A 1,133-nucleotide genomic window follows, 5' to 3' on the forward strand; every position below is an offset into this window, starting at 1 on the left:
TGGTCAGTGAAGGAGAAAGAAACCAGAGATTATGAAACAAGAGCCATCTGTGTCTTATTTTGAAAGTGATTTTTTTTTTAAAGTAGTCCATCTGTGGCCAAATGACAGCAGTTACAGACTTCAGTATGTGAGTATTGAAAGGAATCATATTTAAAGTTGATAATTTACTAATAATTACTTTCCAGGTGGTATAACACCTCCACTTAGTTTCTGCAAGACATCTTTCGGCTATTGCCATAGTACTAGATGAAGGCAACATTGGCAAAAGTCAGTTTTGATTATCCATACTACTAAAGCCTTAGACAAATATCCATCCTTTAGCTTAAACGTCTATTGCATAATCTTTCATTTTTCCCCTTGAATGCAAATTCAGTCTAATGCAGTACAATAAGTGCAAAATCAGATGTTATATTGAATGCATTTTATGCAGTGTAGTGCTCTTTATTAGGGAGTTAGCCTTAGGAAAGAAGATGCAAATTTTAAATATTGTAAATTACATATCAAAGTATGTTTCTTAAAAAGTTAAATTTAGGGGCTGGCAGTGTCATGGTGGTTGAGGTGCTAGACTCCCAAATGACCTACTGCTGTTCAAGTCCTGGACCCAACAGCCTGAAAAATCACAACAATTAAATAGGTAAATAATAAATAAACGTTAACAAAATAAATAAAAAAAGGTTAAGCTTTAAAGTAGGGCAGAGTATGAAGTCCTAAGAAAATGGACTCTGTTTCCTCACTTAGAGAACAATAACACTGGCAGAATCTGCTGTAACTATTTTGGAAATCTGGAGCCTATTAAAGACTTGCAGCTTCCAGGGAAAGGATTCCATCGTGAATTGTGGTAAAGTTTAGTTGATTTCAGCCCTTAGCACAGTAGCAGCTACTCAACCCCCACTGCCAGACGTATGGGAGTCAGTTGTGCATGTGTTCTTTGTGAAACCTACACACAGTGGGCAGGAGCCAAGGTGAACTAAAAAGGACCTTATCCTTCAAGTGTTGGAGATCTTGGCTCTGATTTTTGGTTATCACAGAGATGGTGTTACAGAGGCAAGCAGCCATTGATTTGCACTTCTTCATTGCTGCAAGTTCCATTCTATTTCTGGTTGATGTGACTTTCAGAGGGTTTATTTAAATGG

This window comes from Tupaia chinensis, unplaced genomic scaffold (assembly GCF_000334495.1).
Source record: "Tupaia chinensis unplaced genomic scaffold, TupChi_1.0 Scaffold149241_1, whole genome shotgun sequence".
Classification (NCBI taxonomy): Eukaryota; Metazoa; Chordata; class Mammalia; order Scandentia; family Tupaiidae; genus Tupaia; species Tupaia belangeri.